The 13976-nt window shown below is 47.6% G+C and overlaps 10 non-coding genes across 10 annotated transcripts; all 10 read right to left on the bottom strand.

Moving 5' to 3' along the window:
* Nucleotides 1-158: 158 nt before the first annotated feature.
* Nucleotides 159-349, bottom strand: LOC142688667 (U2 spliceosomal RNA). Its single transcript, XR_012857730.1, has one exon. It is a non-coding gene; the product is annotated as a U2 spliceosomal RNA (small nuclear RNA).
* A 1265-nt stretch (nt 350-1614) lies between these two features.
* On the bottom strand, nt 1615-1805 carry LOC142688666 (U2 spliceosomal RNA). Its single transcript, XR_012857729.1, has one exon. It is a non-coding gene; the product is annotated as a U2 spliceosomal RNA (small nuclear RNA).
* A 1292-nt stretch (nt 1806-3097) lies between these two features.
* On the bottom strand, nt 3098-3288 carry LOC142688665 (U2 spliceosomal RNA). The gene has a single exon (XR_012857728.1). It is a non-coding gene; the product is annotated as a U2 spliceosomal RNA (small nuclear RNA).
* Nucleotides 3289-4584: 1296 nt separating this feature from the next.
* On the bottom strand, nt 4585-4775 carry LOC142688664 (U2 spliceosomal RNA). Its single transcript, XR_012857727.1, has one exon. It is a non-coding gene; the product is annotated as a U2 spliceosomal RNA (small nuclear RNA).
* A 1283-nt stretch (nt 4776-6058) lies between these two features.
* On the bottom strand, nt 6059-6249 carry LOC142688663 (U2 spliceosomal RNA). Its single transcript, XR_012857726.1, has one exon. It is a non-coding gene; the product is annotated as a U2 spliceosomal RNA (small nuclear RNA).
* A 1296-nt stretch (nt 6250-7545) lies between these two features.
* Nucleotides 7546-7736, bottom strand: LOC142688662 (U2 spliceosomal RNA). Its single transcript, XR_012857725.1, has one exon. It is a non-coding gene; the product is annotated as a U2 spliceosomal RNA (small nuclear RNA).
* Nucleotides 7737-9056: 1320 nt separating this feature from the next.
* LOC142688661 (U2 spliceosomal RNA) lies at nt 9057-9247 on the bottom strand. The gene has a single exon (XR_012857724.1). It is a non-coding gene; the product is annotated as a U2 spliceosomal RNA (small nuclear RNA).
* Nucleotides 9248-10539: 1292 nt separating this feature from the next.
* On the bottom strand, nt 10540-10730 carry LOC142688659 (U2 spliceosomal RNA). Its single transcript, XR_012857722.1, has one exon. It is a non-coding gene; the product is annotated as a U2 spliceosomal RNA (small nuclear RNA).
* A 1296-nt stretch (nt 10731-12026) lies between these two features.
* On the bottom strand, nt 12027-12217 carry LOC142688657 (U2 spliceosomal RNA). The gene has a single exon (XR_012857721.1). It is a non-coding gene; the product is annotated as a U2 spliceosomal RNA (small nuclear RNA).
* Nucleotides 12218-13493: 1276 nt separating this feature from the next.
* Nucleotides 13494-13684, bottom strand: LOC142688656 (U2 spliceosomal RNA). Its single transcript, XR_012857720.1, has one exon. It is a non-coding gene; the product is annotated as a U2 spliceosomal RNA (small nuclear RNA).
* Between the last annotated feature and the right edge of the window lie 292 nt (nt 13685-13976).

Genomic DNA, 13976 nt, shown 5'->3' with positions numbered 1-13976 from the left:
TCATTAATTGCATTTAATCAATGAGCTCATTATCACTCATGCATTGTCCAACAGGTGTTGAAATAATGGGATTAAAAGGGGAGATCCCTTCAGAAAGACAGAAACAATAGCAAAGACAAAAAACACTTTTGGAATCTGCTTTTAGTCAACACATAAGGAAAGGGTGCACCGGTCCTGGAAATACTGCAATACCAGGTCAATGCGTGGAGTGGACAGAGCAAGCTCTATTTCCATCTCCCTGTTCTAAAAATCCATTTAATATATGGTCCCCAGATAGGGGACGTATCAGATATTAAACTGATAAGAACAGATACTACACTTGATCTTAGCCAAAAGGCCGAGAAGCGATAACCCGAACGGGCCGCGCGTTGCCCGAGCCTGCCCGATACTGCTGTTCAGCCCTTGCAGTGATTCAGCCTACTTCTAGGCAATTCCATGGGGCCCTGCAGGCTCACACACTCACAGCTACATTTGCTTCTTTTGCTTGCACCACAATGCAGTGCTGAAAGAGGAGGAATCTACATAAAAACGCCTTCCTGGCAACGCCCAAATGCCCTGCTGCCATGCAGATAAACACTGGCAGCGGCAGCAAGTGCATGCCCACAGCCACCCCTTGTTCCTTCACACCTTGTATCAGCTGTAATCCAGTCCAGTCCAGTGCTGCCTGCTGAGCAGCACTGACCAACACTGCCTGGGCCCAGGCTTTTATCTCTGAGGCCCCATTATGATGTCAGAAAGCTGGCTCTGGAATCCTGAGGGCTCCACTATGACACGTGCAAAGTTCCGTCTGAACTTTATATAAGACGGTGAGGCTCAGTCAGTCACTCAGTGTTGCCTGAGAGGGCAACACTGCAACAGCCGGCCGCCAGGCTGTCTTTTTTTTGCACAGCTAGTTGCCTCCAGGAGGCCACAAGAGGGAGACAAGGGACTGCAAAATGGAAAATAGGCATCCACCAACTTTACAGACAACTTCTCCTTGCTCCTACAACCTCCATCCTTGCACAGTTTGTTATTCTTCTAGGTAACATAGTAACAAATCCAAATTGCTGCTCTCTTTGTAGGCAAGCAAGGCTTTGTTGCAACTGCAATTCTTACTTCTTCTTGAAATGTAGGGACGACAGTACATTCCATCACATCCATCTAGTGTACACAGGTAGGTCCATTGTGGCGGGCAGGCGAGCGGGCGGGCTGCTTTATTGGCTGTTTGCTGTTCCCCTACTCCACTCCACTATTTGACTGTTGTGCTGCATCAATCAATCAATCAATCAATCAATCAATCAATCAATCAATCAATCAATCAATCAATCAATCAATCAGTGGCTGGCTCAGGTGCAGCTCTTTAACTTACCTAAAAGGGAGGGCGGAGAGAAGACAAGGAAGGTGAATGAGGTGTTCCAATGTGAAATGCCGGAAACACAGAAACACAGACGACACACAACAAGAGGTGGCAATCTATTCATTAATTGCATTTAATCAATGAGCTCATTATCACTCATGCATTGTCCAACAGGTGTTGAAATAATGGGATTAAAAGGGGAGATCCCTTCAGAAAGACAGAAACAATAGCAAAGACAAAAAACACTTTTGGAATCTGCTTTTAGTCAACACATAAGGAAAGGGTGCACCGGTCCTGGAAATACTGCAATACCAGGTCAATGCGTGGAGTGGACAGAGCAAGCTCTATTTCCATCTCCCTGTTCTAAAAATCCATTTAATATATGGTCCCCAGATAGGGGACGTATCAGATATTAAACTGATAAGAACAGATACTACACTTGATCTTAGCCAAAAGGCCGAGAAGCGATAACCCGAACGGGCCGCGCGTTGCCCGAGCCTGCCCGATACTGCTGTTCAGCCCTTGCAGCGATTCAGCCTACTTCTAGGCAATTCCATGGGGCCCTGCAGGCTCACACACTCACAGCTACACGGGAGGTGAATAAAGGCCGGAGAGGAAGCCAGACAGGATTTGCTTCTTTTGCTTGCACCACAATGCAGTGCTGAAAGAGGAGGAATCTACATAAAAACGCCTTCCTGGCAACGCCCAAATGCCCTGCTGCCATGCAGATAAACACTGGCAGCGGCAGCAAGTGCATGCCCACAGCCACCCCTTGTTCCTTCACACCTTGTATCAGCTGTAATCCAGTCCAGTCCAGTGCTGCCTGCTGAGCAGCACTGACCAACACTGCCTGGGCCCAGGCTTTTATCTCTGAGGCCCCATTATGATGTCAGAAAGCTGGCTCTGGAATCCTGAGGGCTCCACTATGACACGTGCAAAGTTCCGTCTGAACTTTATATAAGACGGTGAGGCTCAGTCAGTCACTCAGTGTTGCCTGAGAGGGCAACACTGCAACAGCCGGCCACCAGGCTGTCTTTTTTTTGCACAGCTAGTTGCCTCCAGGAGGCCACAAGAGGGAGACAAGGGACTGCAAAATGGAAAATAGGCATCCACCAACTTTACAGACAACTTCTCCTTGCTCCTACAACCTCCATCCTTGCACAGTTTGTTATTCTTCTAGGTAACATAGTAACAAATCCAAATTGCTGCTCTCTTTGTAGGCAAGCAAGGCTTTGTTGCAACTGCAATTCTTACTTCTTCTTGAAATGTAGGGACGACAGTACATTCCATCACATCCATCTAGTGTACACAGGTAGGTCCATTGTGGCGGGCAGGCGAGCGGGCGGGCTGCTTTATTGGCTGTTTGCTGTTCCCCTACTCCACTCCACTATTTGACTGTTGTGCTGCATCAATCAATCAATCAATCAATCAATCAATCAATCAATCAATCAATCAATCAATCAGTGGCTGGCTCAGGTGCAGCTCTTTAACTTACCTAAAAGGGAGGGCGGAGAGAAGACAAGGAAGGTGAATGAGGTGTTCCAATGTGAAATGCCGGAAACACAGAAACACAGACGACACACAACAAGAGGTGGCAATCTATTCATTAATTGCATTTAATCAATGAGCTCATTATCACTCATGCATTGTCCAACAGGTGTTGAAATAATGGGATTAAAAGGGGAGATCCCTTCAGAAAGACAGAAACAATAGCAAAGACAAAAAACACTTTTGGAATCTGCTTTTAGTCAACACATAAGGAAAGGGTGCACCGGTCCTGGAAATACTGCAATACCAGGTCAATGCGTGGAGTGGACAGAGCAAGCTCTATTTCCATCTCCCTGTTCTAAAAATCCATTTAATATATGGTCCCCAGATAGGGGACGTATCAGATATTAAACTGATAAGAACAGATACTACACTTGATCTTAGCCAAAAGGCCGAGAAGCGATAACCCGAACGGGCCGCGCGTTGCCCGAGCCTGCCCGATACTGCTGTTCAGCCCTTGCAGCGATTCAGCCTACTTCTAGGCAATTCCATGGGGCCCTGCAGGCTCACACACTCACAGCTACACGGGAGGTGAATAAAGGCCGGAGAGGAAGCCAGACAGGATTTGCTTCTTTTGCTTGCACCACAATGCAGTGCTGAAAGAGGAGGAATCTACATAAAAACGCCTTCCTGGCAACGCCCAAATGCCCTGCTGCCATGCAGATAAACACTGGCAGCGGCAGCAAGTGCATGCCCACAGCCACCCCTTGTTCCTTCACACCTTGTATCAGCTGTAATCCAGTCCAGTCCAGTGCTGCCTGCTGAGCAGCACTGACCAACACTGCCTGGGCCCAGGCTTTTATCTCTGAGGCCCCATTATGATGTCAGAAAGCTGGCTCTGGAATCCTGAGGGCTCCACTATGACACGTGCAAAGTTCCGTCTGAACTTTATATAAGACGGTGAGGCTCAGTCAGTCACTCAGTGTTGCCTGAGAGGGCAACACTGCAACAGCCGGCCGCCAGGCTGTCTTTTTTTTGCACAGCTAGTTGCCTCCAGGAGGCCACAAGAGGGAGACAAGGGACTGCAAAATGGAAAATAGGCATCCACCAACTTTACAGACAACTTCTCCTTGCTCCTACAACCTCCATCCTTGCACAGTTTGTTATTCTTCTAGGTAACATAGTAACAAATCCAAATTGCTGCTCTCTTTGTAGGCAAGCAAGGCTTTGTTGCAACTGCAATTCTTACTTCTTCTTGAAATGTAGGGACGACAGTACATTCCATCACATCCATCTAGTGTACACAGGTAGGTCCATTGTGGCGGGCAGGCGAGCGGGCGGGCTGCTTTATTGGCTGTTTGCTGTTCCCCTACTCCACTCCACTATTTGACTGTTGTGCTGCATCAATCAATCAATCAATCAATCAATCAATCAATCAATCAATCAATCAATCAATCAATCAATGGCTGGCTCAGGTGCAGCTCTTTAACTTACCTAAAAGGGAGGGCGGAGAGAAGACAAGGAAGGTGAATGAGGTGTTCCAATGTGAAATGCCGGAAACACAGAAACACAGACGACACACAACAAGAGGTGGCAATCTATTCATTAATTGCATTTAATCAATGAGCTCATTATCACTCATGCATTGTCCAACAGGTGTTGAAATAATGGGATTAAAAGGGGAGATCCCTTCAGAAAGACAGAAACAATAGCAAAGACAAAAAACACTTTTGGAATCTGCTTTTAGTCAACACATAAGGAAAGGGTGCACCGGTCCTGGAAATACTGCAATACCAGGTCAATGCGTGGAGTGGACAGAGCAAGCTCTATTTCCATCTCCCTGTTCTAAAAATCCATTTAATATATGGTCCCCAGATAGGGGACGTATCAGATATTAAACTGATAAGAACAGATACTACACTTGATCTTAGCCAAAAGGCCGAGAAGCGATAACCCGAACGGGCCGCGCGTTGCCTGAGCCTGCCCGATACTGCTGTTCAGCCCTTGCAGCGATTCAGCCTACTTCTAGGCAATTCCATGGGGCCCTGCAGGCTCACACACTCACAGCTACACGGGAGGTGAATAAAGGCCGGAGAGGAAGCCAGACAGGATTTGCTTCTTTTGCTTGCACCACAATGCAGTGCTGAAAGAGGAGGAATCTACATAAAAACGCCTTCCTGGCAACGCCCAAATGCCCTGCTGCCATGCAGATAAACACTGGCAGCGGCAGCAAGTGCATGCCCACAGCCACCCCTTGTTCCTTCACACCTTGTATCAGCTGTAATCCAGTCCAGTCCAGTGCTGCCTGCTGAGCAGCACTGACCAACACTGCCTGGGCCCAGGCTTTTATCTCTGAGGCCCCATTATGATGTCAGAAAGCTGGCTCTGGAATCCTGAGGGCTCCACTATGACACGTGCAAAGTTCCGTCTGAACTTTATATAAGACGGTGAGGCTCAGTCAGTCACTCAGTGTTGCCTGAGAGGGCAACACTGCAACAGCCGGCCGCCAGGCTGTCTTTTTTTTGCACAGCTAGTTGCCTCCAGGAGGCCACAAGAGGGAGACAAGGGACTGCAAAATGGAAAATAGGCATCCACCAACTTTACAGACAACTTCTCCTTGCTCCTACAACCTCCATCCTTGCACAGTTTGTTATTCTTCTAGGTAACATAGTAACAAATCCAAATTGCTGCTCTCTTTGTAGGCAAGCAAGGCTTTGTTGCAACTGCAATTCTTACTTCTTCTTGAAATGTAGGGACGACAGTACATTCCATCACATCCATCTAGTGTACACAGGTAGGTCCATTGTGGCGGGCAGGCGAGCGGGCGGGCTGCTTTATTGGCTGTTTGCTGTTCCCCTACTCCACTATTTGACTGTTGTGCTGCATCAATCAATCAATCAATCAATCAATCAATCAATCAATCAATCAATCAATCAGTGGCTGGCTCAGGTGCAGCTCTTTAACTTACCTAAAAGGGAGGGCGGAGAGAAGACAAGGAAGGTGAATGAGGTGTTCCAATGTGAAATGCCGGAAACACAGAAACACAGACGACACACAACAAGAGGTGGCAATCTATTCATTAATTGCATTTAATCAATGAGCTCATTATCACTCATGCATTGTCCAACAGGTGTTGAAATAATGGGATTAAAAGGGGAGATCCCTTCAGAAAGACAGAAACAATAGCAAAGACAAAAAACACTTTTGGAATCTGCTTTTAGTCAACACATAAGGAAAGGGTGCACCGGTCCTGGAAATACTGCAATACCAGGTCAATGCGTGGAGTGGACAGAGCAAGCTCTATTTCCATCTCCCTGTTCTAAAAATCCATTTAATATATGGTCCCCAGATAGGGGACGTATCAGATATTAAACTGATAAGAACAGATACTACACTTGATCTTAGCCAAAAGGCCGAGAAGCGATAACCCGAACGGGCCGCGCGTTGCCAGAGCCTGCCCGATACTGCTGTTCAGCCCTTGCAGCGATTCAGCCTACTTCTAGGCAATTCCATGGGGCCCCGCAGGCTCACACACTCACAGCTACACGGGAGGTGAATAAAGGCCGGAGAGGAAGCCAGACAGGATTTGCTTCTTTTGCTTGCACCACAATGCAGTGCTGAAAGAGGAGGAATCTACATAAAAACGCCTTCCTGGCAACGCCCAAATGCCCTGCTGCCATGCAGATAAACACTGGCAGCGGCAGCAAGTGCATGCCCACAGCCACCCCTTGTTCCTTCACACCTTGTATCAGCTGTAATCCAGTCCAGTCCAGTGCTGCCTGCTGAGCAGCACTGACCAACACTGCCTGGGCCCAGGCTTTTATCTCTGAGGCCCCATTATGATGTCAGAAAGCTGGCTCTGGAATCCTGAGGGCTCCACTATGACACGTGCAAAGTTCCGTCTGAACTTTATATAAGACGGTGAGGCTCAGTCAGTCACTCAGTGTTGCCTGAGAGGGCAACACTGCAACAGCCGGCCGCCAGGCTGTCTTTTTTTTGCACAGCTAGTTGCCTCCAGGAGGCCACAAGAGGGAGACAAGGGACTGCAAAATGGAAAATAGGCATCCACCAACTTTACAGACAACTTCTCCTTGCTCCTACAACCTCCATCCTTGCACAGTTTGTTATTCTTCTAGGTAACATAGTAACAAATCCAAATTGCTGCTCTCTTTGTAGGCAAGCAAGGCTTTGTTGCAACTGCAATTCTTACTTCTTCTTGAAATGTAGGGACGACAGTACATTCCATCACATCCATCTAGTGTACACAGGTAGGTCCATTGTGGCGGGCAGGCGAGCGGGCGGGCTGCTTTATTGGCTGTTTGCTGTTCCCCTACTCCACTCCACTATTTGACTGTTGTGCTGCATCAATCAATCAATCAATCAATCAATCAATCAATCAATCAATCAATCAATCAATCAATCAGTGGCTGGCTCAGGTGCAGCTCTTTAACTTACCTAAAAGGGAGGGCGGAGAGAAGACAAGGAAGGTGAATGAGGTGTTCCAATGTGAAATGCCGGAAACACAGAAACACAGACGACACACAACAAGAGGTGGCAATCTATTCATTAATTGCATTTAATCAATGAGCTCATTATCACTCATGCATTGTCCAACAGGTGTTGAAATAATGGGATTAAAAGGGGAGATCCCTTCAGAAAGACAGAAACAATAGCAAAGACAAAAAACACTTTTGGAATCTGCTTTTAGTCAACACATAAGGAAAGGGTGCACCGGTCCTGGAAATACTGCAATACCAGGTCAATGCGTGGAGTGGACAGAGCAAGCTCTATTTCCATCTCCCTGTTCTAAAAATCCATTTAATATATGGTCCCCAGATAGGGGACGTATCAGATATTAAACTGATAAGAACAGATACTACACTTGATCTTAGCCAAAAGGCCGAGAAGCGATAACCCGAACGGGCCGCGCGTTGCCCGAGCCTGCCCGATACTGCTGTTCAGCCCTTGCAGCGATTCAGCCTACTTCTAGGCAATTCCATGGGGCCCTGCAGGCTCACACACTCACAGCTACACGGGAGGTGAATAAAGGCCGGAGAGGAAGCCAGACAGGATTTGCTTCTTTTGCTTGCACCACAATGCAGTGCTGAAAGAGGAGGAATCTACATAAAAACGCCTTCCTGGCAACGCCCAAATGCCCTGCTGCCATGCAGATAAACACTGGCAGCGGCAGCAAGTGCATGCCCACAGCCACCCCTTGTTCCTTCACACCTTGTATCAGCTGTAATCCAGTCCAGTCCAGTGCTGCCTGCTGAGCAGCACTGACCAACACTGCCTGGGCCCAGGCTTTTATCTCTGAGGCCCCATTATGATGTCAGAAAGCTGGCTCTGGAATCCTGAGGGCTCCACTATGACACGTGCAAAGTTCCGTCTGAACTTTATATAAGACGGTGAGGCTCAGTCAGTCACTCAGTGTTGCCTGAGAGGGCAACACTGCAACAGCCGGCCGCCAGGCTGTCTTTTTTTTGCACAGCTAGTTGCCTCCAGGAGGCCACAAGAGGGAGACAAGGGACTGCAAAATGGAAAATAGGCATCCACCAACTTTACAGACAACTTCTCCTTGCTCCTACAACCTCCATCCTTGCACAGTTTGTTATTCTTCTAGGTAACATAGTAACAAATCCAAATTGCTGCTCTCTTTGTAGGCAAGCAAGGCTTTGTTGCAACTGCAATTCTTACTTCTTCTTGAAATGTAGGGACGACAGTACATTCCATCACATCCATCTAGTGTACACAGGTAGGTCCATTGTGGCGGGCAGGCGAGCGGGCGGGCTGCTTTATTGGCTGTTTGCTGTTCCCCTACTCCACTCCACTATTTGACTGTTGTGCTGCATCAATCAATCAATCAATCAATCAATCAATCAATCAATCAATCAATCAATCAATCAATCAATCAATCAATCAATCAATCAATCAGTGGCTGGCTCAGGTGCAGCTCTTTAACTTACCTAAAAGGGAGGGCGGAGAGAAGACAAGGAAGGTGAATGAGGTGTTCCAATGTGAAATGCCGGAAACACAGAAACACAGACGACACACAACAAGAGGTGGCAATCTATTCATTAATTGCATTTAATCAATGAGCTCATTATCACTCATGCATTGTCCAACAGGTGTTGAAATAATGGGATTAAAAGGGGAGATCCCTTCAGAAAGACAGAAACAATAGCAAAGACAAAAAACACTTTTGGAATCTGCTTTTAGTCAACACATAAGGAAAGGGTGCACCGGTCCTGGAAATACTGCAATACCAGGTCAATGCGTGGAGTGGACAGAGCAAGCTCTATTTCCATCTCCCTGTTCTAAAAATCCATTTAATATATGGTCCCCAGATAGGGGACGTATCAGATATTAAACTGATAAGAACAGATACTACACTTGATCTTAGCCAAAAGGCCGAGAAGCGATAACCCGAACGGGCCGCGCGTTGCCCGAGCCTGCCCGATACTGCTGTTCAGCCCTTGCAGCGATTCAGCTTACTTCTAGGCAATTCCATGGGGCCCTGCAGGCTCACACACTCACAGCTACACGGGAGGTGAATAAAGGCCGGAGAGGAAGCCAGACAGGATTTGCTTCTTTTGCTTGCACCACAATGCAGTGCTGAAAGAGGAGGAATCTACATAAAAACGCCTTCCTGGCAACGCCCAAATGCCCTGCTGCCATGCAGATAAACACTGGCAGCGGCAGCAAGTGCATGCCCACAGCCACCCCTTGTTCCTTCACACCTTGTATCAGCTGTAATCCAGTCCAGTCCAGTGCTGCCTGCTGAGCAGCACTGACCAACACTGCCTGGGCCCAGGCTTTTATCTCTGAGGCCCCATTATGATGTCAGAAAGCTGGCTCTGGAATCCTGAGGGCTCCACTATGACACGTGCAAAGTTCCGTCTGAACTTTATATAAGACGGTGAGGCTCAGTCAGTCACTCAGTGTTGCCTGAGAGGGCAACACTGCAACAGCCGGCCGCCAGGCTGTCTTTTTTTTGCACAGCTAGTTGCCTCCAGGAGGCCACAAGAGGGAGACAAGGGACTGCAAAATGGAAAATAGGCATCCACCAACTTTACAGACAACTTCTCCTTGCTCCTACAACCTCCATCCTTGCACAGTTTGTTATTCTTCTAGGTAACATAGTAACAAATCCAAATTGCTGCTCTCTTTGTAGGCAAGCAAGGCTTTGTTGCAACTGCAATTCTTACTTCTTCTTGAAATGTAGGGACGACAGTACATTCCATCACATCCATCTAGTGTACACAGGTAGGTCCATTGTGGCGGGCAGGCGAGCGGGCGGGCTGCTTTATTGGCTGTTTGCTGTTCCCCTACTCCACTCCACTATTTGACTGTTGTGCTGCATCAATCAATCAATCAATCAATCAATCAATCAATCAATCAATCAATCAATCAATCAGTGGCTGGCTCAGGTGCAGCTCTTTAACTTACCTAAAAGGGAGGGCGGAGAGAAGACAAGGAAGGTGAATGAGGTGTTCCAATGTGAAATGCCGGAAACACAGAAACACAGACGACACACAACAAGAGGTGGCAATCTATTCATTAATTGCATTTAATCAATGAGCTCATTATCACTCATGCATTGTCCAACAGGTGTTGAAATAATGGGATTAAAAGGGGAGATCCCTTCAGAAAGACAGAAACAATAGCAAAGACAAAAAACACTTTTGGAATCTGCTTTTAGTCAACACATAAGGAAAGGGTGCACCGGTCCTGGAAATACTGCAATACCAGGTCAATGCGTGGAGTGGACAGAGCAAGCTCTATTTCCATCTCCCTGTTCTAAAAATCCATTTAATATATGGTCCCCAGATAGGGGACGTATCAGATATTAAACTGATAAGAACAGATACTACACTTGATCTTAGCCAAAAGGCCGAGAAGCGATAACCCGAACGGGCCGCGCGTTGCCCGAGCCTGCCCGATACTGCTGTTCAGCCCTTGCAGCGATTCAGCCTACTTCTAGGCAATTCCATGGGGCCCTGCAGGCTCACACACTCACAGCTACACGGGAGGTGAATAAAGGCCGGAGAGGAAGCCAGACAGGATTTGCTTCTTTTGCTTGCACCACAATGCAGTGCTGAAAGAGGAGGAATCTACATAAAAACGCCTTCCTGGCAACGCCCAAATGCCCTGCTGCCATGCAGATAAACACTGGCAGCGGCAGCAAGTGCATGCCCACAGCCACCCCTTGTTCCTTCACACCTTGTATCAGCTGTAATCCAGTCCAGTCCAGTGCTGCCTGCTGAGCAGCACTGACCAACACTGCCTGGGCCCAGGCTTTTATCTCTGAGGCCCCATTATGATGTCAGAAAGCTGGCTCTGGAATCCTGAGGGCTCCACTATGACACGTGCAAAGTTCCGTCTGAACTTTATATAAGACGGTGAGGCTCAGTCAGTCACTCAGTGTTGCCTGAGAGGGCAACACTGCAACAGCCGGCCGCCAGGCTGTCTTTTTTTTGCACAGCTAGTTGCCTCCAGGAGGCCACAAGAGGGAGACAAGGGACTGCAAAATGGAAAATAGGCATCCACCAACTTTACAGACAACTTCTCCTTGCTCCTACAACCTCCATCCTTGCACAGTTTGTTATTCTTCTAGGTAACATAGTAACAAATCCAAATTGCTGCTCTCTTTGTAGGCAAGCAAGGCTTTGTTGCAACTGCAATTCTTACTTCTTCTTGAAATGTAGGGACGACAGTACATTCCATCACATCCATCTAGTGTACACAGGTAGGTCCATTGTGGCGGGCAGGCGAGCGGGCGGGCTGCTTTATTGGCTGTTTGCTGTTCCCCTACTCCACTCCACTATTTGACTGTTGTGCTGCATCAATCAATCAATCAATCAATCAATCAATCAATCAATCAATCAATCAATCAATCAATCAGTGGCTGGCTCAGGTGCAGCTCTTTAACTTACCTAAAAGGGAGGGCGGAGAGAAGACAAGGAAGGTGAATGAGGTGTTCCAATGTGAAATGCCGGAAACACAGAAACACAGACGACACACAACAAGAGGTGGCAATCTATTCATTAATTGCATTTAATCAATGAGCTCATTATCACTCATGCATTGTCCAACAGGTGTTGAAATAATGGGATTAAAAGGGGAGATCCCTTCAGAAAGACAGAAACAATAGCAAAGACAAAAAACACTTTTGGAATCTGCTTTTAGTCAACACATAAGGAAAGGGTGCACCGGTCCTGGAAATACTGCAATACCAGGTCAATGCGTGGAGTGGACAGAGCAAGCTCTATTTCCATCTCCCTGTTCTAAAAATCCATTTAATATATGGTCCCCAGATAGGGGACGTATCAGATATTAAACTGATAAGAACAGATACTACACTTGATCTTAGCCAAAAGGCCGAGAAGCGATAACCCGAACGGGCCGCGCGTTGCCCGAGCCTGCCCGATACTGCTGTTCAGCCTTTGCAGCGATTCAGCCTACTTCTAGGCAATTCCATGGGGCCCTGCAGGCTCACACACTCACAGCTACACGGGAGGTGAATAAAGGCCGGAGAGGAAGCCAGACAGGATTTGCTTCTTTTGCTTGCACCACAATGCAGTGCTGAAAGAGGAGGAATCTACATAAAAACGCCTTCCTGGCAACGCCCAAATGCCCTGCTGCCATGCAGATAAACACTGGCAGCGGCAGCAAGTGCATGCCCACAGCCACCCCTTGTTCCTTCACACCTTGTATCAGCTGTAATCCAGTCCAGTCCAGTGCTGCCTGCTGAGCAGCACTGACCAACACTGCCTGGGCCCAGGCTTTTATCTCTGAGGCCCCATTATGATGTCAGAAAGCTGGCTCTGGAATCCTGAGGGCTCCACTATGACACGTGCAAAGTTCCGTCTGAACTTTATATAAGACGGTGAGGCTCAGTCAGTCACTCAGTGTTGCCTGAGAGGGCAACACTGCAACAGCCGGCCGCCAGGCTGTCTTTTTTTTGCACAGCTAGTTGCCTCCAGGAGGCCACAAGAGGGAGACAAGGGACTGCAAAATGGAAAATAGGCATCCACCAACTTTACAGACAACTTCTCCTTGCTCCTACAACCTCCATCCTTGCACAGTTTGTTATTCTTCTAGGTAACATAGTAACAAATCCAAATTGCTGCTCTCTTTGTAGGCAAGCAAGGCTTTGTTGCAACTGCAATTCTTACTTCTTCTTGAAATGTAGGGACGACAGTACATTCCATCACATCCATCTAGTGTACACAGGTAGGTCCATTGTGGCGGGCAGGCGAGCGGGCGGGCTGCTTTATTGGCTGTTTGCTGTTCCCCTACTCCACTCCACTATTTGACTGTTGTGCTGCATCAATCAATCAATCAATCAATCAATCAATCAATCAATCAGTGGCTGGCTCAGGTGCAGCTCTTTAACTTACCTAAAAGGGAGGGCGGAGAGAAGACAAGGAAGGTGAATGAGGTGTTCCAATGTGAAATGCCGGAAACACAGAAACACAGACGACACACAACAAGAGGTGGCAATCTATTCATTAATTGCATTTAATCAATGAGCTCATTATCACTCATGCATTGTCCAACAGGTGTTGAAATAATGGGATTAAAAGGGGAGATCCCTTCAGAAAGACAGAAACAATAGCAAAGACAAAAAACACTTTTGGAATCTGCTTTTAGTCAACACATAAGGAAAGGGTGCACCGGTCCTGGAAATACTGCAATACCAGGTCAATGCGTGGAGTGGACAGAGCAAGCTCTATTTCCATCTCCCTGTTCTAAAAATCCATTTAATATATGGTCCCCAGATAGGGGACGTATCAGATATTAAACTGATAAGAACAGATACTACACTTGATCTTAGCCAAAAGGCCGAGAAGCGATAACCCGAACGGGCCGCGCGTTGCCCGAGCCTGCCCGATACTGCTGTTCAGCCCTTGCAGCGATTCAGCCTACTTCTAGGCAATTCCATGGGGCCCTGCAGGCTCACACACTCACAGCTACACGGGAGGTGAATAAAGGCCGGAGAGGAAGCCAGACAGGATTTGCTTCTTTTGCTTGCACCATAATGCAGTGCTGAAAGAGGAGGAATCTACATAAAAACGCCTTCCTGGCAACGCCCAAATGCCCTGCTGCCATGCAGATAAACACTGGCAGCGGCAGCAAGTGCATGCCC

Source organism: Rhinoderma darwinii (assembly GCF_050947455.1).
Source record: "Rhinoderma darwinii isolate aRhiDar2 chromosome 5 unlocalized genomic scaffold, aRhiDar2.hap1 SUPER_5_unloc_26, whole genome shotgun sequence".
Taxonomy (NCBI): Eukaryota; Metazoa; Chordata; class Amphibia; order Anura; family Rhinodermatidae; genus Rhinoderma; species Rhinoderma darwinii.
This window is presented reverse-complemented; position numbering and strand designations above follow the sequence as displayed.